Raw genomic sequence first — 26,312 nt, forward strand, 5'->3', positions numbered from 1 at the left:
TTACTGTGCCATACTTATAGAAACACAAAAGGTTAAGCTGTAAGAATTCTCCTCAATGGTGCATAGTCACTGTCATTTATAGCTCAGGACTCTTAGAGCCAGCAATTTTCTCACAGCATAATTTGACTATTTCAAATTGAAAATTGAGCAGTTCCTCTGTGATCTCAGTGGCATCAAGAATTCAGAGACATTTCCTCTGCAATCATGCTGGTCACTCGTAGACATGCAGCAATATTATATTAGATACACTACATTGCATTATTATTACTTATGCAGAAAGTTAGATATTTTGGAGAACTCTTAGACTTTCAGTCTTATATTGGCTGTATAGACTGCCCACATCATGGGCACTGTGCAGCTGAGTAGGAGCTACTCCTTCTCCAAGTAACATCTAGCATCTACTGCATTTGTGTTTTCAAGCAGCACAAAGCATGCGCAAAGGGTCTAAAACTTCCTGGAAAAACATGAAGTACTGTGTGTCACATATTGCTGTTCATTTCTGTGTTTGCACAGCAATCCCAACACTCATAAAAGTATTTATTAACCATGCACATTAAAAAAGAAAATCTCTGTGCAGAATGTGATGCTTTCCAGAAGTGTCAGACCTATAACTTACAACCTATCTGACACCTTCTTAATATCCAGGTGACCATGTCAGAAAGAGAACAGCTCAGCAACAGCTCAGCAATTTAATCCTAAGTGTATCTGACATTCTACATTTCCATAAGAATTAAGTCCCATTGTTACGGTTGGCACTCCGGGGCTGTTTTTTTCCAAAACCACATTAATCTGTGAAAAAGAATCTTAGAAACTAACTAAAGAACACAATTCAAAAGGAATTACGGGAAAAGCTTAGTAAGCATAATTAAACACACACACAAAAAAATGATGTTCAACAATATTTTGGTTTCATGGACCAATAAAACAATATCAAACAGTTAGAATACACATTCTAGATGTGCTTTCATGCATAGCTTAGCCTTTTGCAGCTAATTTATACAATATTGCCCTAGTAATTATGGTGAATAATTATGCAAAGTTGAACTCAGCACTACCCATCTTTTCTTAGTATCTACCATATCTGTTCTTATCAATGAAAGAGGGTAAAACTAATGTGATGCTTTCCACATACATAAACAGAAATATTGCTCACTCTTGTTAAATATAATTCATGTAAAATATCTGCACCAACTACAATGATGTGCAATATTTACAGAATAATTACTTTTCTTTTAAAAAGTGGTATCTATTACTAAGAAAATTGCTGTCAGTTACCAAAAAACACAACAGGTCACTCAAATAGTACTTCAGAATGAATTCCCAAAGTAAACTTTTTATTCTTTTGTTGAAATCCTGTAAGAGTGTTTCTCTTTTTTTTTCTTTTTTCCTAATGGAGCTATTTAATTCTAGCAGTTGTCTAGTCACCTTTCTGATGTGACTCTAGTATTTCTTCCATTCTTTTTGTTTTTTTTTTTCTTATAGATTTTTCCACTTGCAAATAAGATGCTGAAGCAGCAACAGTATTCCTGGCAAGCTGCTTGAATATACAGAAACCAGTCAGAGCAAAAGGATTTGCATTCACAGTGGTATTGCACACAAATACTGTAACCACAGAGAGATTATGCAAATCCTTATACTCTGATTGTCTAATAATGGTTGTCAGTCAAAAGACAAGAATTTGCATATGCTAAGGCTAGTGAGAAATAATCACACAGTGATTATGCTAATCAAACACACTAAACAACATGTGAAGGATTGTCAAACTGGAACAAATCTGTGTATGTATGCTAAATACAGAAACACACAGTACTAAGAGAACATTAAGGTTGCAGATCAAGCCCTTAAAAACATGAAATGCCTATAAGCCTTAATTTGACACCCTTATGAATTTATATTTTTGAAATATGTTCACATCTTTTCCCCAGAAGGTTTTGACTCTGTTCTGTTTAGAAGATGGACAACATTCACCTAACGAGCAACTATTCAATGTTGTGTTTTGTCCAAGACGTTCAGTGAATAACCCTAAACCTCATTGACTATATAAAGCTGAAATCTCACACCCAGTGGGAATTCTCAGCCTATTCATTGGCTTTCCTACAGTCTTCACTGGCCCAGGATGTGAGTAGTTCAACTTACTTTGAAAACGTCTTTTTTAGATAGATGGTATTTTCTCAGAAATAAAGAACAAAAATTGTACATCGGTTCCAGTTACTCAACCTAATGTAACTGACAGTACTTACTATTATATTTCCTTTCCTATGTTCCCCACAAAGTTCCTGTTTGCAGATTCATCTGTGAAGTACTCAACACAGCTTTAAAACTGCAAGTTGGACTTACAATCCATAGAGCTCTCTGGGAAATGTTTGTGTTAAGCTACTTGCCTAACATCTCAGGGAACAACTCTCTGGACTTGTTCAGAGAATTGTTTCAACTGATTTTCTAAAATGGGATAGCCCTTATTTTAGTTCTATCTAATTCAAGATATACTTTCTGGTTTATGCAACAAACAGAGCAAAAATACTATGGATAATAATCTCCTCAATTGTGAAACCATGATTGATTCTCAGCTTATCCAAAGGAAAATTCTATCAGACCTATAAGATTCTCCTAAAGAAGAGAAGATGAAAGGCAGCCAAATGTGTTGTGTTTATCATACTGCTCAATTATCTAGTTGACAACACTCAATACAACAATTGCAGCATAAGAACAGACCAACATGAAACAGATCACCTTGAAAGTGAGAGAATTACTCATTCCACTTCTAGTAGGCATTAACAAAGTGGTGTGCAAAGAAAGGGTGGATTGCTTCTTTTATCTGCTCACTTAAGTGAGCACTAGCAGATGGTAAAAATATGATTAAACCCAAAACAATTGCTTAAAACAAAGAGACATAAATGCCATACTCTCCCTAAAGACATCTCTAAAGATACCAGTAAAGATAAAAACCTAAGGTTCACAAACACCATTTGTTTTCTGAGACTCACCAAGAACAAAGCAAAAATGAGTTCATGAGAAAAAGAATCCATTTTAAAAAGTTAAGGGCATTTTAATGTTTGTGCTCAAGAGTTAGGAACAAAAGGTTGGCAGGCCTAATGGGGGTTGCACAGCAAATTCCCAATAGCATCATTCATATGTGAATGCATCTCAGAAAACTGTACCAAATGTTATAACTGGTATTTAATGATAGTGAGTCTTTCTAATCACAACAACAATAAAAGCAGGATATCTGCCCGAGAACTGGCAGAGAGGCACTTGATTCACTCTTACAAGCGAATTGCTTACAAGTATCAGGATGCAAAGTGGTTTCTGAAAACGACATGTTTTTCAGAGAAGTGACTGCATATGTATGTGTTTAAGGACAGAAAATGATTCTGCAATGCCTAGTTCCTGTTCATGCTGCTACACTTTTTTAGCCTATTTAAACTATTCTTCTTATTTACCATTTTTATTCTGTTCTATAACTGCAATGTTTAAAGAGGTATATACTCAACTTTAGAAAATCATTATATGATTCAGACATCATTAAAATACTCTATAAAATCTATAATTCTTGAGCATTTCAACACATTTCAAAATCTTAGTTTATTAAGATTCAACGCTGGGATAAGATACCATTCTTAAGCCATACTTAAAATCAGAAAATAAAAAACTAAAAGGGACCCCAACACATAATTTAATCCATACATCCCATAATAAAAAGAAAAAAAAAATAAGGGGACAGAATAATTTTATCCCAGGTCCTAGTGGGTAATACTTCTGTGAGCAAGTATTTTCAGGAAGCAAAGGCTAAAATATAGCAGTTGAAAGTTGGAGAGAAGGATACTTTCCAGATTCTCATTTTATAATTGTTTCAGTGTAAAACACTTCAACATTTCAATTGAAAAATTTTATAAAGCTGCTCTGCTTGTTTAACCACTATAATTCTCACAACCGCTTACAATAGAGTAATTAAAAAATTACTGCACTTTTCTCTTGTCTTTTAATAGATGTCTGTCTATCTTCAGAACCTGATACAAGCAGTTCACTTCAGGTGGAAGCAGAGATATTTGCCAGCATAATTATTTGACTACAGGTGCTCCTCTGGTGTGTTTTGGTTTTTTTTTTCCCGCTTCCTTCTCTTGAAAGGAAGTTCTACTCTCCTTTTTATGATAATTCCAGGATATAAGACCATGTGACCAACTCTCATCATTGTGTCTCGCATCTGGAGATTCAAGACGATTTTATTTAAATTAATTGCATCACTAGCACTCAATAGAGGAGAATAACGTTCCTCACACTTTCCACATATGAAGGGTTGTAGTTTGCATGTGCAGCTGAAAACACCCTTATAATATGTAATGGTCAAATATGAGGGTAAATAATGTTCATGGCTATATTCCTAACCCTAATAGAGATCACTTAAGAGCATTATATCCCCTTGCATGCAAATAATACTTCAACTTTGCTCAGATCATGGATTATGGACCACAGGAAAAGTCATTAACCTGCTTACTTCCTCCATAACATGATTACCTCTAAAACCTCCCTGATTTTTTAACCAGGATAAGACTGAGTGTTCAGGATATTCACTTCCACTAAGAGAGAGAGGAATATGAAATTGTAAAATGGAAAAAAAAAGTTGCAATTTCTTTATATAGTTTAAGAGCTTACATAGTAATGTAAACAAACCTTGCTCTTAGCAACTATGTATGCATAAACAACATTAGAATTTGGTACTAAGTTGAGAAAAATCCCAAGATGGGGGGAAATAAGTGGTCAAAGGTGACTTGCATTTTAATAAAGTACTTCTAACTGAAAAATTAACATCTACCTGATTTCTTCTTCAGACTCTCTAGGAAGCAGAAAGCAGGAAAACATAGAAAAGAAATAATTTAGAAATAAATGGAGATAATTTCTGGCTCCAATAAGCGGATATTATAACCCAACTCCTGACCAGTTGAAATATCTCATTTTCTTCATGGTAAAAAAACAGGACTACCTTCCATTTTGATGAAAAGAACACACTTATACCTTCACTGGGTACCCACGTTGTGACTGTACTTTTCCAGTAATTCTCTACAGATTACCACTGAGATTCATTCCAACTCTCCTGTCAGTCTTAGTGACTAAGTCATTAGTGCAATCCTGAGTGCACTGAACAGCTGTGGAGAAAATAGTTATGGCTCATTCACTACTTGAAGTGCTTTAATCCCTTCCTACTCATCTCTGAAATGTGATGCATTAAATAATTCTCAGCATGTTTTTATATAATTTGGAAAAAGATGAAACATTAACAGTGTACTTTTCCATGCAATTTCATCTTTGAAGTTTTATCTGAGTAATATATCAAAATTAAAATTTAGAAAAAGGTGTTGCCAGGGAAGTACCAGTCTGACCCCGAGTTCTGAGCTTTTTGTAGATCAAAACAGAACTAAATGAAACCAAGGAAGGAAAGAAACCTGTTTTTACATGTCTGTATATAGAAATACCTGTCTATGAGTTCAAGATAATTTAAAGCAGGATTAAAGTGGCAATCTGCTCTCCTTGCAAGATTCTACTACTGTAAAATAAGTATTAATATAATTACAAATACCAAAATGTTGAGCTAATAAGAACTTTTGGTTTCTGGCACAACTTTGGTGACTTCGATTTTGTGAAAGGATGCTATCACAAGGTGAACACATTCACTTTACTGTCATGGCAGAGTGTATTGGTTTGGACTAGTTCATGCATTTTCTTGAAATGTCTGATTGTTTAAAGTTGCTTCATATTGATTTTGATCTTTATCAAAAGATCAAAAACTCGAACTGGATGCCTGAATCAGCTTTGACTACACTGGTGGCATACAAATCCTGGCACACAGAAGGTAATCAGAGGTTCATTGACCAGGTGAGGACTCTAGGCTGTAGTCCAGTGAGTAACAAGGGATGTTCTGTCTCCCTCCAGGCTGTAATCCCAGATGAACTAATACATGCAGATGGGAGCCAGAATTTAGGCAAGCATGAAAGGACGAAGCAGCTAGACAGTGAACTACTGCAGGTAAACAGCCCTGAATAGTTCTTTCATCTCCTCAGCTGATCCCTGCCAGCAGGACAGCCTCACTTCACATTAAGTGAAACTATGGTGTCCATTGAGTCTTTGGAACTAGGGAGGCTGAAAAGGATTTGGTGTATATTATGAACTTAAACACAATAGGACGTCTCATCTGAGTATTTCCCTTCACAAAGTTCATTTACAGACAGGTAATTAACATGAAAACTGAGCTGTACTAGAACTTTTGGCAAATCCACTTGTTCTTATGCACAGCCTTATGACTTTGCAGGATACAGCACAGGCATAATTGATTCAAGATCATTCATGTCTGGAGCACCTCACAACAGTACCTGTGGATGTAGAAACAGGTAATTTTATTGCCTGTGAACTGCGCAGTTGTTGTCTGCAAGTCAAGTACTTAAAGACATCTGTGCTGCTAGCAGGTCTTTTCAGAAAAGAAACTCCATGATGCACAAGCAGCCCAGCTTCGATTATTTTGAAGGTTTCACTTCCTTTGCACTGTTTAAGGCCTATGGATATTGTAAGTGCATTGTCTCCACTTTTAAAGTTCTGTCCTGGGGATATCTAAAACACAGAATAGGTATGAGGGACCTGATAAAATAGCAGCAACTATCTGAACTCTGAAATCAAATGAAGAAGACATAAAAAGTGCAGTGAAAATTCCCACAGGGTTTGCTCCTGTCATCTTAGATGTCTTCAGGGCTCTCAGCACTGTCGCGGGTCCTGTTTTCTACTCAGTTAATTATCTGTGATTATAAAAACAACATCACAAATGAAAACATCATTCCTCCTGCTGCTGTAAAGTTTTTATACTGATGTATACTAGAGATGAACCCATGACTTATTCCTGCTTATCTTGACACTCTGATGGAACAAGTGCAAACCAAGGCTTGACCTTGGATCTCAGCTTTGACAATTATGATTAGATCTTAATACACACTGCACACATTCCACGACCAGGATTAATCATTAATGATCAGGATCTTTGTGACACACTTAAGAGGCCAGGAAATATTATCCTCATCTTACACATAGGAACTGAGAGTAAGTAATGGTTCAAGGTCACTGTGAAGGTCAGCTACTGAATCCAGAGTTGAAGCCATCATCTCTTCCACCAACTCCTTCTGCTAGCTCAGAGCAGCATTCTTGATCAACCCTTGCCACACCTTGTGTCTTTTGGTTAATGTTTCAAAAGACAGTCGGATTTTTACCCCAGCACCTCTCAGCAACAGTATGCACAAACAGCTCTGCCATGGGGTAGGATAACTAAAAAAGTACTTCGGAAGCAGCTGCAAACCACAGTGCTCCAACCCTCCTTCTTTTCCTGTGTCTTCTTAAAAAGTGCTGCTGCCTTTTTGGGCACTAATGAGAAAACCCTACTTTTTGTTATTTCCTTGTAATTTGCATAGCAGATTGCCTCTGCAGTGGCTGTGCCTACAGCTTGAAAGAAGCAGAAAGCAGGACACTCAAATACAGAATTAAAACCAAATGTTGGTTGTTATATTGAAATGGACTAGCGTCTGTTTTTCCTTCCACACACACAAAATACATGCTATTATAAAAGGCATAAATGCAATCACCCATTTGAATAAATAAATGATTGGAAAGGTTTCTTTCTTCTTTCCCCCTTTACAAAATCTTCCATTCACACTCCACATGAGGAGACACACAGCACATTTGCAGCATGTAGCAGTGTCATCTGACCCTGAAAAATCCAGTATGTTGTTAAGAATCATCATGTTTACAAACATTATTTCTGAACCATCATCATTCAAGAACCTGGTTTTAGTTTTCCTTTCAGATTTATGATTATTGAAATGGCATTAGCAGTGCAAATTTTCTGTCAGTTCTTGACTTTCTCTGATCAAATCTCACCTTTTGCTGATCAAATCCAAAGATAAACAAGTCAAAACCCCGACGTGGCAAAAACTTTTACTATACCAGGCTGGTCAGGTTTCCCAACTGTTAATATTAGACCTGGACTCAAGTAGAACATGCTATTTCCTGGCTGCTGTATGCAAAACCAGCAAATCATCAAATCTGCTTCTGTCTGAGATTAGTACCTGAATTTGCATTTTAGTTTGGCCCGATGACTTCAATGTGAAAATCAAAATGACATCTTCTGGCCTCCACAGAAACCAGAGAGAAAATACATGTGCTTTCCTTAATACACTTTGATCAGAATGAACACCTCGCTAATGGTCGTCAATTACTATGCAAATATCCAGTAATTGCACCAGTCAAAAGCAAAACATGCTACAAAAGGCACTTTAAAGAATCCTCAACAAATCACAGACAAAATAAAACCTAAGAGCCCCCAAGTAAAACCAGAAATGAGAAATGACTAGTACAAGGCAAAAGTTAATTATTAAGAAATGAAGAAAAACTGTTTCAGTCTTAATTTTCAAAACCTATGTTGTTTACACTGATGTAACTACAAAGGAAGAAAGCTACAACTTTAAACTGGCACATTGTAAGTCCTGTGTTTCTATAATTATGCTTTTGCTGTCTAAGATTAATCAGGGTAGTTAATGATGCAAAAAATTACATTTATAATCCAGTCTGAATACAGCTGTACTGCAAGCTATGATCTAAGTGCCATTAAGGTAAATGGAATTAATGGGCTGTCCCTGGCAATTTTTATATCTATCAGTTACTAATTAACATTCTTCTGCAAAGAATAATTTATGGGAGAAAAATACATACAGAAGCGGTAATGTTAAAACTTGTAACACAGAGTGGTCACAGGGTAGCTGTGCAGCTGTAATAGACAATGTGTTGTGCTGGTTTCAACAGAGAACAAGAAAGTGCCAACTGGCACTGCAATCAGTAAAATCTTTTATGTTAAGTCGTTTATTTTATATTACAGCAAATTATTACTGCCAAGGATGAACTTTTGTGAGAAATCTCTACTTCAGCTAATAATGGAAGGACTGAGCAGAAGCAACAATAAAAGCTTGGTAGTTAAATTAGCTAGTAAGAAAAATGAGCACTATGTGTTATCTTTGTAGATAACATAGCACATTTGCTGCTCCCAGCTTGATTACTGATTTTATGCATTTAGTACTTGCATTAGTTTTAAAAGTGTTCCTGTAAAACCTTTACTGCAATCTTATTGTAGCTCCCTTGTAGTCCTCACTTTATGACACAAAAAGCACTGCCTAAGTCTTTGGGGTCCCTTTTGAAATCCTCCTTATCTTCTTGCCTATGAACCTATGCATCATCATTTCACATACCAGGAGCTAATAGTAGAGAATAAATCTTACAGTGAACAACAAAGGCTCCAGAGGTTATCATATACCTCCTCTTTTTTTAAAACAAAGCAATCTTTTAAAAACCCTAAAACATACACAGAAAAACAGCCAAACCCCTTGAAACATTCATCCCCCCACCTGCAAAAATGCCCCTAGGAACAGGAAGACACAGATGTGGAGAGTAGAATCAGAATCAAAATCAAAATCTAATGGTGACTGTTGCATCTGAAAAGTATTCCCCACACTAAAGGCAGTAGTAGTTAGTGGTTTTAAAGGAATATCACAATTTTTAGGTTTACTTACAGGACGAAAACAAACATGTTAATCATTCTGAATTTATACTTACAAAAATCCAGCTTAGAGTTAATCCTTCAAATCCCTAGTAACAGTACTATTCCAAGTAAACATCATCAAATTAGGCTGATTTTAATCTTCCCAGACCCTGACCAAAAATTGTATTTAACTACGACAAGCTATATTACAACCAAAAATGGCAAAAATAATGTTACTGGTATTTATATAAGTGAGATTCATTATGTAATAATGGCATTCCTTCAGTTTCATACTTATTTCCTATGTCAGTCATGGTGAATCTTGAGTTTATAAAACCAACATGACAATTCACACTAAGCACAATTTACTGCATTTAAACTGAAGTTGTAAAGCAACATTTAGGATATTTGCATTTTATTATAACTTAGGAAGATGCCAGAGATAAAAAACATCCTGACTTCAGAACTTACATGAACAGCTACTTTGAACATACTATAGCTAATTATCAGATAAGAATTTAATTAATTCACAACTACTTAGTGCAATTTTTCACATGGGGGAAAAAAACCCTGAATTCTTGAGAACAATAATTACATTGCTATCAAAAATGTGTTGTACACTGGTAAGAATTCCATTCTACTGCTATAGGAATAAGTGCTAAGCATTCTCACATGTTCTCTCTTGTGTATATCCTCTCCTCCCTTTGTCAGTCCACTAGGACCCCTCCAAAATACAGGATTGCCTGTCTGGACTGCAGAATTTTAGTTAGAAAGGCAAGAGAAGTTTGCTAGAATAAAATACTGATTCACAAAAGTTGATAATCTTGCAGAGAAAAGAAGGAAAAGTCTATAAACCCAGTATCAAAAAATACAATACACCTAGTGAATTTGCTGCTTCAACAGCACAAAGAGAAATACATAATTTCATTTTTTTCTGAGGGAATTGAACGAGATAATAGATAAATCCCATCAGGATTGATCTGACTGCATTGCAGTAAATGATAAAGTAGGTGTCCAATATTTTCATTATACAGGCTGGCACATTTGCAATATAACTAAAAATACAACATATAATGTCTATTCAAATCAATGCTTTTAAAAATTATTTTAATGCTTTTGATTTCAAAGCATATTCAGATTAAGAAAAACCAAAACCACAAAACAAGCCACCACCACACACTTTAAAGCTTTTCTCTGGTGCTCTCTATGCTAGTGCATTAGGCATGTTATTGCAGGGGCTAGTGGTGCTTCTACACTGAAGGTTTTGGAGGGCTTCCCCACTGTAACCTCCTTGTTTAGGAATTTATTAACATATTGAATGATATGCTTGTGCTCTGAACTTCATAGAAAGGAAATGAAGCTCTTTTCTAGGGGAGTACTTATTGACCTAAAATCAAAGCAAATGGAAACATCATGTAAAAGTATCTTCAAACACCATGCCAAAGACAAATATTTTTGTAATGCAAAAGAAAGATAAATAAGACAATTACATGATAATATGGTTCAATCTCTTTAGTTATTTGCTTTTAATAGTGAATATTATGTTAGCAATAGAGCTGGAGTGACTATTCTGACAGTGGAGTTCAGTCTTTTAGTCATCTATAATGAAATGTGCTAATTCACCAGAAGTTGCTGGGTAGCAGGTCATTGTGCATACCTTTGATGTGCAAATTCATGCTTAAATACTTCGAAGACTTAGGGCCTAAAGTCCATACTGTATCCTCAGCAATTTAACATCCTATTCTTTGGTGCTTTATCTGAATGCTGTCTTTGAGACAACTCTACCAAGAGCAGGACAAAGTGGGACTCATTCTGCAATACATACAGCGTGAAAAGCAAATTTTTAGCTAGTGCATAAGCTAGAAAGAGTCTTCTTCATTCTTACACACATTATGTGCTCGTTGCCACATTATTGCCACACTGTTTCAACCAATGTGAAAGAATCAGAGTATTGCACTTCCAAAAGTTTCACAGTTCTACAAATGTTGTTATGAACATCTAATTTTTAAAGTTAATAATCCAAAGTAGTTAAGTAAGGCATTATCAATTTGCATTGTGGTAGTTGACTGATGTTTTACAGCTAATCTGCATTTGTCAAAATAAATGAAAAAAAAGTTATTGTCTGATGGTACAAAAACATAGATGCAATTGCAGGAATGAAAAAATTCTGATTTCATAATTCAGTAATGAATCTGCTCAATTAAGCAATTTTATTATGTTAGGATGGTAGCTCAGGTTATTGGAAGCTAAGCACTGGAATGGATGGGTGAAAGAACTCCATATGATCAATAAGCCCAAAAAAAGTCCTGTAAAGGAAAAAGTTCCTCAGGATATAAAAGAGGTTCATCTCAGACCTACTACTTATGCATCTACTACTTACTCTTGTACTGAGCTCTGCCTTAGCCACTAACAAACCAGGGAAGCTGTCACTCCATGCATATTCTCATCTAAGTTTGCCTCTTTGAAAAGCAGCCAGGAAGGGAAAAAATATTTCCACAATATATATTCCTTGGGGAGAGTTACAATTACTCACAAATGCACTTCTGAGGTGACAAGACCTTGGTTTTCACTTTCCTCCGCATGGATGCCAGTGACAAATATAGACAAACAATCTCACTGCTGCCATTGCTGTTAAAGGACACCTATGGGTGCTGAGCAGCTCCTGAAAGTCCTCAGGTGCCCATAACAGAAGCTGCCTCAAACAGTTCCTCAACAGCAAAGGGACATCCTTTGCAAAAAGGTTCACACAAGTAAAGAGAATCATTCAGCCCACCCAAAGTCTGCAGATTTGACTTTCAGGTTTACCTTGGTGCTTCTCAGAGAATTCAGTTACCTGTTTGGAAGAAATATCTAACCCCAGGTATAACTTGGCAGGCAGCTAAACACCACACAGCTGTTTGCTCACTTTCCCCCAGTGAGACAGGGAAAATATTAAAAAAAAAAAAAAAAGATAAAACAGAGGGGCAGAGGTAAGTACAGTTTAAGAGGACAGAAAAGGAAGGCAAATAAAGGTAAAAGAATACACAAAATTAATGATGCACAATTCATTTGCTCACGACCCAATGCCCAGCCTGCCCCCAGGAAGTGAGCTGCCATGCCCCAGACAACTTCACCCGGCCTTCTTGTTCAGCATGATGCCATATGGTATGGAATATCCTTTTGGCCAGCTGGGTCAGCTTTCCCAGCTGTGTCCCCTTACTAACTTCTCATGCATCCCCAGCTTCCTTGTTGACACAATGATGTGAGAAACTGAAAAATCTCTTGACTTAGTGTCAGCGCTACTCTGCAACAATCAAAACGTTGGTGTGTCATCAAAATTTTTCTCATTCTAAATCCAAAACACAGCACTGTACTATGAGGAAGAAAATTAGTTCTATCACAGCTGAAACCAGGTCACTGAGCCAGGAGAGAAAAGTTTTCCTCCTACACTTTCCGTCTTAAACTTTCCACAACATTGTGTCAAAGTATTTGCTCTCTGTTCCATTACCTTTTCTCTCTAGGCAGGAGTTTTTAATGTCTTAAATATTTTTTTGCTCTTAGACACTAGCTTGTAACAAGACAAGCTTGTTAACTGAGATGGCAACAGGAACATCAATATTTTCTGGTGACAAGCTCATCACTTTTTCTGTCAGGGGCCTCAATATACTTTCTAGAGATAAAGTGTATATCCTTCATTGTTTTCTTCAATACTCATTCATCCCTTGAAGCCTCATTTGATTTCATTATTGAGTAGCCAGAATAATACCAAGCACGTAATCTTAAATATAATATTCATACAAAATAACATTGCTTCTCCATAGCCTTATATAAAATTTCCTGTTCCAAAGCACCTGTGATTGATTCCTGGTTGTGCCTTTTTGTCTTCCTACTCTTTTTTTCTTTCCTTAAGCATTTTTCATAAACTGGGAAAAGTTCATACCCATGTTTAAGTGACAACAGATCAAACAATTTTCCAATGCTACAATATCACTGAAAGGTTACTTGGAAAGAAGTGGCACCAACATACTGTATTCTGTATTTAAATCTGTTTTAGTCTAATTTTCTGCTGACAGTTGCTCTTTTTTGCCATCCAGTGTTTACACTGTTGAATGACACAAGTCCACTTTTGCTACTGTGGGAGACAAAATGTTCCTATAAACACTGAGGTAAGACTTTCTATTCTTCAGCAGCATGTAGCACTTTAACTCAGATTTACAGGAAAAACATGACTGAAGAGATCCCAGGGTGTGTGAGTACAAACACACAATTCCAATTTGAGAGATGTAGAATTCTCCTTATTCCTTCTGACTCATCATCTGTAAGAATATCTCTCTTCCTCCTGTTTGTCAACTATGCTACCAAAATCAGCTAGAATTCAGGGGGCTTTGCACATCCTGAGCTTGTTCCTACTAGACACAGAGTTTTAATTACACAGAGGGTAGGATAGTGGCACTTTCACATCATTGGTACTGATGAATTGGAGGAAGACCTTGTAGACAAGGAGCCCACTTTGAAGATGAGGAACTGAAGGGTGCCAAATGATGACATATTAATGAAGTTAGTAAGAAGGAAAATGGGCATTCTGCTGTGAGATTCAGAAGGAGGAAGGCATAATACTAGAGCTTCTTCACTAACACACAAAAACATAGAAAACCAGTAGCTCAGAGATACAATATTTCATATACACAGATATAACAAATGTGCAGATTGACAGAAAACTCTCAAGATTTTATTTTAATGTTCTTGGGGGAAGAGGAAAAATTGCCTTAGGATCAGAACTGCCTGTTCCTTCATTCTTTTGTCTACTGTTCTCTATATAATTTCTTGCAATGCACTCCTTTTCCAAACAGGCTTTTATCACAATCACCTTGTCTAGTTTACTCCTAATGAAAAATTTAAGACATACGCGTTAGTCCATCCTTTCTTACTTAGGTGACCTGATTAGATGAAGGAAACTCAGTGATTACATAATTCCCATGCTGTTCTGTCATCCAGCAATGCCTGCATTTATTTCAATACAGACCAAGGAGCTCTTTTTTAATCGAAAAGAAAAGCGGATATAAAACAAATCAAGCTACACTAATATTAGATCAAAATTCATTCCATATGAGCTCCTGGACAATACATTTGAGTTAAGAAGAAGATGCCATCAAAATTTTTTGGTCTGAGAGCTTTATGTCCCAACTCATGTTCTGTAAGAATAGTAGATGTATTTAGCCCTTTCAGGTAACAAAGCAGATGATATGATACTTGCTTCAAGGACCAGCATGCTAAATCAAATGCATAATGGTAACTCAAAAGCAAAATACAGTTTGCTGAAAGTCTCACTTTAGAATGATACACTTAAAATGCCTATATCATAGTTTCTATACTCATTCTTTCTCAATTAAAGAATTTTCTTGTAACGTGTTCTATCATAATAATTTGGCACCCAGCTAGAATGTGGCTAACTTATGACACCCTAAACTGAAACTCCAGTGATATTCTGGATTGAGAAGTGTGAACTTGTTTTCCTACAGAATTTATTTGCTGTCAATTCACTATTTATTCAGCAAAAAAAAAATTTATTAGCTATTTCATTGTTTTCATTTAATTGTCTTTACTTGGCACAACCATTAACAGCATTTAATAAATCTTTGTTCCAGAAAAGATGTATGACTTCTACTTGAGGCTGCAGCAATACTGGAAGTTATAATGGACACAGATACAACCTGTAACATTCTAACCATTATATGGTAAAAATATGTAAGTTAAATATAATACCATACCCTCATTTGTCCTCTGCCCACAGCTACTCAAAAATACACTATTTGTTAATAGACTCTGGTAACCATTTAAAACTAAAAATACATTAAACAGAACACAATAAGTTGCAGCCAACATTACTACTTAAAAATTACAAAGAAAGACTTAGCTGATGTATCTAAACCTTTAGGTAATTTCCAGAGTATGTAAGAATATTTGGTATCTCTGAGCAACGGAGACAATTGACTTAAATCACATTAAAATTGTGGGTACTACATTTGAGGAACTGAAAATGACCCATTTTGGGATGTCCACTTCACATCATAGTCTTATGTTTGAAAGGAAACGGCAGCTACCTCATCCCACTGCAGAAAAGTGCCTGCAGTAAGCAGATACCACACAGTCTAGAGGAATTTAGGTCAATCTCCCGCTCAAACACTTATCTCCTGTAGGACATGAAGTAAATGCCAATGTCTTTCCACCTCAATTAAGCCATCAAAGAGAAAATGAGGTACACAGGGTGCTGAAGTGTACAGTCACTGAAGACCGAGAAGTTTAGAAACTAGAACAACTAGCAACAAGTTTTGCAAACCAGCATGGAGGTTTATCTCCATCTCTTTGCAGAAAAATATACTACAAGAATGGATTGTCCTGGAGTCCTTAGCTATTTCTGCCATTGTATTTAGGAACAAAAAGACAAGTAAATTTCTTGACTACATGTCTACAGAAAGAGAGATCACAGCTCTTTGTTTGTATTTATATGGCCATGCCAAACTCACACTGTGATAAATTTAAATTTTCTTTGTCGATGGACATCTAAAAGAGGAGGGTATTTGCATCACCCACTGCAGTGGCCTCTATTCCTTACCCCTGTGCATTAGTCTTTAAACAACCCATCGCTGAGTGCGAAGAGGACTGAGAGAGTTGGCATGTTCCAGACATGGCAGCCCGTTTAAATGAATAGTAACAGGGTCAGAAGGGAATATTCCATCAGAGGTTAGGACATCACAACTCAGTTTTACTATGAAGGAAAATAACAGGAATGCACATCCATAGCAATGCATAAAAGACAAACATCCAGGATTTTAATAGTAATGTTATTAAACTGCAGGAAAATAGATTAATCAAAGGAATTAAATTTCACACAATGTCAAAAGAAGACATCATTTTGCATCAGATGTTTTGGCAAGCAGCACGTAGACTATACTGTAAACTCTAATTGTGAGCTTCTCCCTCACAGTGTGAATTTTCCAAACTGAACATCTCACTGTCTAATTGAAGCATTCAACCAGCATACATTCTGCTCAAGCAACTGTGTGGATGTTGAAATATTGTATATAGGCAGCATTAATTTCTTTTGCTTTCAAGGCACCAAACCCTTGGAAATAACTATTCCTTAATTTAATGCTGAAATGTAACTTCAATTACTAAGAAGCAGTCTTTTCTTGATGAAAAAACAATTTGTAAATATCCAGCAGGGAATGACATCATAGCTTAATACAAACCACAAATTTTCATCCCTACTTAATAGCTTCTCCTTTTCTATCACAATACAGAGACACCAACGGGTTTAAAATTAAGTCACTCATACATCCAAGTTTGGACAGAATCTATCCAGTGTTGCCAGATCTCAGTCCTAAGACTCGTAGCTTTACTTGAGAGTCATCCTTCGGACAGGAGGCAGTTCAACCCATATGTTTGATAGCTTTTTTACTCCTACCCTCCATTCTCCTACATTTGTTTATAAAATTTTAGCCAGAGATGAACCAAGCACTGGAAATCAGATTTTAGGTCTCTGAAGAAAAATAGCAAAAATGCAGCAATTATAAACTTGGGGAAAGCATGTCTTAAACAAAGATCCATTTTAGAACATCACAATGTATTTTTCACAAACCTTCCTTAATTCGAATCTCATCCTTCACTCTTTTTCTTTGATACTTGTGTTTCAGTCCGAGCTGAAGGTTAAAGGTGGCAGGAGTTGGGGGACAGGGAATGAGCAGGTGAAGGATAGGAAAAGGAGAGGGGGGAACTTGAAGCTTATTTTTCTAACATAAAATATTACTTTTCCCTATCAACCTTGCATTGCTTGAGCCACAGTATTCAGCAGCATTTCAGGCTGGACAAAACCCTCCTGGCTTTGTTTCTTCAGCACCTCCCTTTCATCATTCCTTATCTCCTCGAAACACAATAGTCTTAGTCTCTGCTTTGCTGTAATGCCTTTAGAATTCACGAGAGGGTTTAGTTTAACAAAACATTTCTGGATGTCATCTGTTCCACATCCTTTGTTCTCAAAGTAGTGCTAACCAGCAGCATTGTCCAGGCCCTCACACCAGGTTTTGGTCAGTGAAGTTTTGAGTGTCTTCTGGGATGGAAAGTCCACAGAGGAAAACCAGTATGGTGCTTGACCACACTTACTGTGAAAAAAATCTTTCCTAAATTATAACCAGAATTTCCATGTCAACTGGCTACTTCAGGTTTAGCATTTTAAGACAGCACAGTTGGTATAGAACTTACTGAGGGTAAGTGTCTCCTGCAAATGATTAATGCCATCCCTGGTGAGCATCTCAGATGGGATAAGTTGGTTTCTGTGGCTACCCATCTTTCTGCATTACTCGGGAAAGAGCTGAATGGTTGATACAGATTGGAGACTTTTCTTTTAGACATCAATTTCGGTCAGATACACTTCATTCACTCTAACTTAAATTTCTGAAAGGTCACAGAATGATTTGTTTATATCCTTCTATGCTAGGGGTTTAGAAGCATACTTTGACATGTGCTTGAACTGTAAAGTATATAGAGATGAAAGAACAAAACCAGAATTTTTTTTGTCTTTGTACCAGAATGGTCTCAAGTTAAATATCTCAAACATTACTAAAATTAGTTAAATATACTAATTTGCAGCACCGATCTTTTAAGTGGCATTATAATTTTGGGGAAAAATTTTACTTAATAATGGTAAATTTCTCGCTGAAAGTAATGAAAATATCGGTAATTTATTTCAACATTATTTTTTCACTCTGAACTAAAACTAGATCTATTTTTTTGTTCAAGCAAATGCCAGAAAAGCCTATGGCAGTCTAATTGCTTGTTCTTTCTACCATTAAGTTTATTGACCTCTACCACCTTCCTTTTTAAATCATTACATGAATATGCATTTGACGTCTAACACACAATTGGATTAAGACATTTGTCTTCATAGATCAAATATTCTAATTTGCTTCTTTGTTTAATTCAGTTCCTTAATAATGATTAGAAGGCCAAATCTGAATATCTTCAAAATATTTCATTTAACCATTTGTCTAAGGAGGAGCCAGCAGGCAGTGATTGCAATAGAAGTGAGATATGAAAACTAAGTCAAGAAAATCTCAGGAGTTAGAGCCATATACTTCCAGGGAAAACATTGCAATAGAGGCAAAAACTGTTGGAAAGGAGAACTATTCAATATCTAGAAAGATCAGTAGATTTCTTCAGTAAATCAATTCCACACAAACTTCTTAAAAACCTAAAAATGCTTACTTTAATGAATTATTTCCATGTGTTTACCCAGAGATGGATCTGTGAGGCTGTGTAGCAGATTAAACAACAAAAATAGGATTTAACTCTAATTTTATTTTTTCTTTAATCTGGATAGGGCGATGAAAAAAAATGCTTTTAGGCGTTAAAGCACTAATTTCACCTTAAGCATAGCTTTGATAGATGTTCACATGAAAACAAAAATTAGGTGATGGTATCAAACAGTCATCACTGTCAAACCCTGACTACCCAATACTAATAAACATTTTGTAGCATTTAGGAGGAAAATGTAAGGGAGTAGTAACTCACATAGGATAGAAGCCTAAAAACTTTTATATGGTACATATCTGTAAACCTTTTTCACTTTTCAGACTCTTCAGGCACATTTTGTTTTCCAAGCCTTCTGTGAATATTTGCCTTGTTTTCAAAACACAACCAGAGCATGAAAACAGAGCCTTAGGGGCATGAATGCACTATCACTCCCTGTTAGAGAAATGGAAAGTAAATCAGAGCACTAAAAGGGAGAAATTACTTTCCTAAAGTAAGAAAAAGCTTAACCAGGCCCTAGGAATCATCATTAGTTAATGGAGATGAACAATCTGCAGAACCAGTCAAGAAGCATTTTGCTGAAGTTACCGATCTCTGGCAGTCTGCTTAGGTTGTTCACACCAGAGTGCAGACATTTTCTGAGCTTGCTGCAGATGAGGGAATCAACTGAAAATTAAGAAAATGACCAATAGTCACAGACCTTCTCAGTGATCTGTAAACCAGGGACTGGTAGTAATTACATTATAAGATAAAAGATGTATGGTAAAGCAAATTTAAGTTACTCAGGGTTGACATCTGTTGTGCAAAATTAATGACTGATAAATGAGATTAAATAAAACAAAGCCTAAGGATGTGTTTTAGAAGACTATAGTGTCCACTTGAACCTTTAGGTTGAAACTCATTAGACTAACTTGAACAGATTTTCTTTCGTTCTACATATTTCAGTATTGCTGGCTTGAGGAGGAAATACATCAAAGAGGCTACTTCAGGCTCAGAAAACATGAGGAGAAGAAAGAAAACAATGCATGGCTATCTTATCATCTAGAGATGGAGCTGGCTACAAACGACATTCAAATTAATTCCCAAACTCATAATAAGTCCCTACAAGCTCCTGTTACCACAGAGAATTTCTTCAAGTTCAAAAACCACCTGACTACTGCTCTCTGTAAGATTTTCAACTTTTATCCAATAAAGCAGCCAACCCCTTTAAGAACCATCCCCATCAGCCAGACTGTTTTTCCTCAACAAAACTTTGTCTATGACTTGGTGTTTGTCTCTCATTCTGTGTTTTCAATGACCAGGAGCAAGTAATGGAAACTAAGACATTCTTTTATACTATTACATTACAAGAGCCTAGCAAGACAATAAGTCCTTAGCATAGCTTGAAAGCCTGTTATAATGCACACTTATCACCAGCTGTAGCCACCTAAAAAAAATAATAAAATAAATCTGCTGATTATACAATCATCTTAAAACCCTGTGTAGGTTAAAGACTTAAATGTTGTCAATGACAGCTAAAGATCAAAGCAGATGTTCGTTAATCCTCCTCTTATTTAAAAGAAGCTATAGGCTAAATAATACATTATTGCAGTATTAGGTGGCTTTTTGCTCTGCTGATTAATCTTGTGTCTTTCTGAAGAATTCGACAAATGTTTTAGATGTTTAACTACTGAACTCGAAGTTGATCTTCACAGCCTTCCTCCTGCTGTGATTTGGTCTGCAGAAATTATTTTTTAAGAAGCATAAAATATTTATTTGGAGTGTTTTATTGGGAGTCAAACTAGTATTAAGGAGAGATAGTAAACGAATCACCAAATGAGTAAGTAAGGATGACAATCCTAACACATTTTACGCATTGCATGTTCTGTGTTTTTGACTACTGAGTTGGTTATGTTCTACCTTTTTCTCATTGAACTAAAACAAAGGAAGTTTTAATTTTACCAAAATTCACAATTCCTTGATTGTTTATATTAAAAGTTAATTTTTTGCTTCTATTAATACAAATGCCATTAACCACAGAATTTTGGTTTTTTTTACTTTTACCTGATCTGTTCAAGGGACGCTAAATTTAGATCTCACAGAGAGAACCCTTTACCTTCAAAGTCTGCATCAATTTATGTGCCATATCACAGCAGCTTCTTAAAAAAAACAAAGCTTAAAATGGAAGCTCTTTTTATAAGTGGTTTAAAAGCTCTTTTAAAAGTTGCAGTGGTTTCTGAAGAAACAGCTAAGCGAGATAATTCTAAATGCAATAAAACTTTTCCCAATCAACTGAGTGGGGAACATTGGGGTTCTACCAAATGAAACAGAACACAAACTAATCTTCAGATCCATAGTTTTTTGCAATTCAGTGTAATCTGAAACAGACATTTCTTCAGGTTCTAGAAACTCAGTCAGTTTGAAGAGAATTGGAGATATTATTTTTATGGCATTAAATAGGAGACTTGAACACACAGTACTTGCTGAAGTAGAATTTACCTTTATTAATTATTTTGTTTAATGGGAAATGAAGAGAGTTCAGACCCAAAATATATGCTGTCCTCTCTATGCACAGAAATTTATGAAAAATCCCCCTTTATCAGGGAATCCATACTGAAGATGAGAGAGTGAACAGCTGTGCTGCTCTGATATTTTAGAGTAGCTAAGGGTTTGTTCTTAAACAAAGATTTTCTCTGATTTCAGGTACATAGACTCTTTTTAATTATGTGGTTGTTTATAGTTCAGTTTGAGACATATTTTCAGTAAGTACCTAGGTAATTTCTCTCTTTTTATTCAAATTTAGAAGAAAAAAATAATTAGGTTTCAAATAGCTTCCCTAAAAACAAAAATAGAGATTTAGAGATAACAAACTTGTCTCAAAAACTTTAAGGAGATAATAAATTCCTAGGAAAAGCTTGAAGGCAAAAAGGAAAAGACCTGTTCCTGCCAGGAACAAGGACAGAAGGACTCTAAGTGGAAATTGGGTATTTTAACTCACTTTGTAGGGTTTCCACCATTACTTTTATGGCGGGGTGTGTACGCTAAGCAAATGCATCTTTCAAATACCTGTGCTGAGATACCTCTCTTTTCTTGAAAATCTTCTGCTAGTCTTCTCACCTCTCTTCCTTGTCAAACACCACAGAGCCAGTATTTTCCAATCCTTTGGAAATGGCAGTCTCCTCACTGCCTCTCCTCTCCCAGGCACCACTCTCTCATGTTACTTCCTAAGGCCAACAATAGCTTTTGCTGCCTCCCAGAGCTGATAGTGCCATTTGGGAGGGCACTGTTATAATTAACTCAGGTATCAGCCCTGTGATTTATCTTGGTCATCTGAGTCCTAGCAATACCAATAATGTAATAGGTTAGATCCATTAGCAAATCAGTCTATTACAAACACAAAAATATGAGTAAGGTGATGTACATTTTTTTTTTTCTTCATCCACTTCCAGCTCCCACAAGCATAGCACCTTAAAAATAGTACTTAGACTTCTACTGTTTATAGCAAGTCAAAGTTCATATGTTCTCATCTCTTCCTACTACTTAGGTTACTCAAGGAAGTCATCCTGTATATCTCTCTGCTCGGATATATTAGGCTCTGTCTGGGAAAGGGAATGAGAAAACTCAAATTACCACATTAGTAGTTAAAATAAACAAAGTCTCCTGCTGATTCCATCCAGTTAAGTATGTTACCTCATGGGGGGCTAGCACATGCCAAGACAATACATTTGGCACAAGAACTTCCTAAAATATACCTCACTGAAGACACAGTCTGGCAAGCATTGCTACTTGTGTTCTCAGCTCTTCTGGTCTTCTGTAACTTGTCAGAGCAGGCACATATAATGCTTGCCTTAGTCCTGGCATTTTAATTTTTAACAAAGCATGGGCATAGTGGGTTACAGATAAGCTTAATGAGAACTGGACCTGAATAAAAGAAGTAAAGGCTTCAGATTTACACCTTTTTCTATTTTCTTGACAGATGTTCCAGAAGTAAATAAATACTGTTGCCCTAAAATTTTCTTTCAGTATTCCTTTCACAGGCCTATTATGTTCAACTTCAGGAATTCTTTCCATGGTCTCAATTCATTAGAATTGGTCTCTCTTGCATTCAAACACCCTGGCAGTTTCACAGTAGCAAATTACTGAAAGAAACTTCTCCCAGACAGCTTTGCAGCAGGTCTTACACTATCTCTGTTATTAAGAATGTCTCTTTCCTGTAGAAATCTATTGTTTATCTGCCATTTTCCTTCACTTGTAGACTCTTTAGTCTTTTTTTGTGAGTCATTATGACAGCTTTTACATTTAGTTCTAAACATAATTGTTTTTATTGTGTGACGAAACTACGCAATCAATTTAAATTTTTTCTTATAGTTTCTTATAAAAATGTGTAAATGTAATGTGCTATCTAAAACTTTTTACTTGTGAAATCACAAAACATTTAATTCTCAAAAAAAAAAGTTTGATAGAAAAACTCTGCTTTGTATTCTCTGAAATAGTAAGAATTCAATACTCATCTGCTTTGTATAAACCAATGCATTTAAAAGAGAAACACGCATTTCCTGGGAAATAACAAGGTTTTGTATATTCTTTAATTAATTTGATTACTAATTTAATCTATATGAATATTAACATAGGATTCCTTTAAGCATTCCCTAGAGCCAAAAGGAAAGATGCCAGGAAAAACAGTAGTTGCATGAGAATCTGGAATTCTGTATCCAATTTTACTGTACAAGTCCAACATATGACCCTTGGAGATTTTCTTCCCTTATCAAAAAATATTAAAATAAAATAAATTAGACAGGACACGGACATTAGAAAAATATTTCAATGGAGAGTGCAACATGCAAAGACTTCAGATAAATGAGTTCTTCAGCATGTGACATTTGCCAGGCAACTACTGTGAGTAAAAAGAGTAGAAAAAAGTCCCGAATTTTCCATTATCATAAAGGATAAAAGTGTGCATGAGTTTTAAGGCACATTCTTGAATAGTAGAAATACTGTTACTGCATGCTATGAATAAACAATTAATGAAGTAATTGTGCTTAGGAATGCATTTACTCTTGTGAAATTACCTGTCATGTAAACTCATGATTTTTTGAAGATATCTTTGAAATTCCTAAGAAAAAATTGCAGGTTGTTAAAAAGAAAAAAAGAAAAAAAATCTGCAAATAGTTATTCATCTATGGTAGAAACACAAGTGTACCTAGGGTTAGAAAAAATTCATGCCTTACTTCAAATCTCTCCAAATGTCTGTCTCATCAACAGAAATAACAGTGATTTTCAAATTTTATCACTTTTTTCATCCTCAGACTACAGTAATAAAATCATTGCTTTAAGTAATTCGTTTTTAATTTAATTGCAGCTTTTTAAAAATAGGTTAATAACCATCCATATTTAAGCTGTAGATTTTATGAGTTATACTTATTATGCAAACCATTAAATTTTTATAGTCTTTGCAGAATAAAATAATCATTGATCTTTCTCATCTGAGTGCTATTAAGGCAAAGGGTGTAAACATCAACCGATTAAAACACTATTTAAAATGTTTTTAAAAATGTGTTCTAAAATTTAGTTTTAAGTAATTTCCCTCACCAAGACTTGGCAAATCTGAAGAGTACTTCATTTAATTTCCTTTATGAAAATGTTTTGCATTCAAAGCAAAATCCTGAGGGACCCTCAGTCCCCATAAAAGGCTGTGCCATTGCCTTTGCCTTGGGTACTATGACTTCCCAAAAGTAAGTTGGCTCACAGTGCAGTGCCCTCCAGCAAAGGTGTAAGGCAGGACAAGATGACTCAAAGACTATTCTTTTGCTCTTCCTAATCACCAGCTAAGCAAACAAGAATGTGAAGTATTTAGATCCTGTTTATTGCCTTAGGAGCAAGAAACCACTTAAGTAAATTTTAAAAACACACTGAAAACAAAGCATATAGTAATGTAATTTTTAGGTATGTGTAGTCCTTTCCCCAGAGATCACTTCCAGCCTGCAACACTGCTTATGAAAATGTCTTCGAGTTTATACCCCATAGCCTACTGTGTGGCCATTTATACAATAGCAGAGTTATGAGCTTGTACAAACAGGGTGTTTGTGGCTCAGACCTGTTTAATTATGGACATGAGAACTGGAAGAGAATGGTTAGAAGTTCACCCATTCTCATGTGACAAGGAGGAGTGGCACAAACGTCTCTTCCTCAGAGACAAGGGGCTGAGTCACTGGAGAGTGATACACTGTGTGAAAAATCCTGAAAAACTGTGAGCTATCAAACAGAGGATGAAAGTGCATGTACGATAAGCTCAGCTTCCACAAAGAGCAACATCTGACCTGCACCCAAAAAGTATTTACAGTCTGCAGGTGGCCAATTGACCACCAGCACTGAGGTATCCATAAGGACCTTGAATGAGGCCATGGGACTAAAGACAGAGAGAGATGGTAGGTGCAGAAGGCAAAACACAGGCAATGCTGTTTCACACATGTTTACACAAAATAAATCTTCCAGATAAATCAAAGCAGATTAACCAAAGACACACATTATACCCCAAAAGTTGGACAGCAACCAGGAAATGGGTATTTTCTTTGCATTGACATTACAGTTAGAGAAATGAATTCAAGGATAGGTATAATAATGTTCAGCAAAGTGAAATAACAAAAACACAAAAGGCTATCTTAAGATAACCTTAAGATTTGCTTCCCAGGAGAACACACAGCCTAGAAACCTGAATTTCTTCAGAAAGCAATCATGGAAGGTCAGAGAACCCTTGATACAAATTTAACTTAAATAAAAATAAAACTTTTTAATTGATATTTTTATGGCATCTACCCATTTGTACTCAGCAAACTCCTTGAAGGTCTCAAAGCTACTGTATTCTATGCAATGGGAGGTGACAGCTGCTCATCATAAGGATAGAAGACTGCAGATTCCCTAATTGGAACATAATCCTAAAACTGCTCAACTAAATCAGAAAGAGAATGGGTTGTTTAGAAAGGAACCTGTTAAGACTGTCAGGTCCAATTCCCTGCCCTTGGCAAGGACATCCTTCACCAATCAGGTTAAGTCCCACTGAACCTGACCTTGAACACTTTCAATGATGTGGCATCTGCAAATTAATATCTTTAATAGTATCTTAATTTAATATAATAGAACTTAATGTCTTTTAAGATCTTCATTAACACCATTGACAGAGGGGTTGCACACACCCTCAGCAAGCTGGCAGATGACACCAAGCTGAGTGGTGCTGTTGACACACCTGAAGGACAGGATGCCATCCAGACAGACCTAGACAGGCTGGAGAAGTGGGCCTGTGGGAATCTCATGAGGTTTAATAAGACCAAGAACAAAGTGCTGTAGCTGGGTCAGGGCAACCCCCGATATCAGCACAGGCTAGGGATGAACAGATTGAGAGCAGCAGTGTTGACAAGGACCTGTGGGTGATAGCTGACAAGAAGCTGGACATGGCCCAGCAGTGGTAGCTCAAAGCCCAGAAAGCCAGTCCTTC

At 36.1% G+C, this 26,312-nt stretch overlaps 1 protein-coding gene across 3 annotated transcripts in view; it reads right to left on the bottom strand.

Moving 5' to 3' along the window:
* ZNF385D (zinc finger protein 385D) overlaps nucleotides 1-26,312 on the bottom strand; it is a 416,209-nt gene that overhangs the window by 100,369 nt on the left and 289,528 nt on the right. The gene's annotated exons all lie outside the window — the stretch shown is intronic.

Source organism: Geospiza fortis, unplaced genomic scaffold, assembly GCF_000277835.1.
Source record: "Geospiza fortis unplaced genomic scaffold, GeoFor_1.0 scaffold231, whole genome shotgun sequence".
Lineage (NCBI taxonomy): Eukaryota > Metazoa > Chordata > Aves > Passeriformes > Thraupidae > Geospiza > Geospiza fortis.